Source organism: Tenrec ecaudatus, chromosome 10 (genome assembly GCF_050624435.1).
Source record: "Tenrec ecaudatus isolate mTenEca1 chromosome 10, mTenEca1.hap1, whole genome shotgun sequence".
Classification (NCBI taxonomy): Eukaryota; Metazoa; Chordata; class Mammalia; order Afrosoricida; family Tenrecidae; genus Tenrec; species Tenrec ecaudatus.
In genome coordinates this window covers 92,410,954-92,411,585 of record NC_134539.1, presented here as the reverse complement: position 1 = coordinate 92,411,585, position 632 = coordinate 92,410,954, and positions in this window count along the sequence as shown.

The window sequence follows — 632 nt, the reverse complement described above, 5'->3', positions numbered from 1 at the left end:
TTCAGACTTGCTTGGTGATGGTTATCCCTCCATTCTCTCCAATTGCTGTCATTTATGATGGAAATGTACCTTCTCCTTATTTAACCATTACACTTTGGAACAGATAACCTGTGGCCTAGAATTCACAGGTTCACTGATGAAGAAAAAACTTGTACCCGGATGGAATACACCTAAAGCCTTATCCTGTATATTTTGATGGCACAGAAATGAGGTCTTAGGGTTGGGGTTAATATAAGTTTTGATATAATGTGATGTGCTGAACGTGTTTTGCATTCAGCAAGGATATAGGCTTGGGGGGCATCAAAGGGTAGGATATTGTGTATTGAATTATAATTCCCCCCTAATAGGTGTTATAAGTCATAAAACTCTATGGGTTGTCTTTGTTATATTACTGAGATGGGATTTGTATAGGGTTTATCTTGCATCCGTTTCTGAATTCTCACAAGAAGCCACCTAAAATACAACAAATGACTTTACATTGGTTAAGGTCACCTTTGGTGATGTGTTTGCCATGACAGTACCAGTGAACTGAGGCACTGGACAGAACAGATGGTCGGTGAAAAGGAGGGATGCCCTACGTGGAATGAATTGACACATGTGCACAACAAGCAACTCAAACATGCCCACGATCA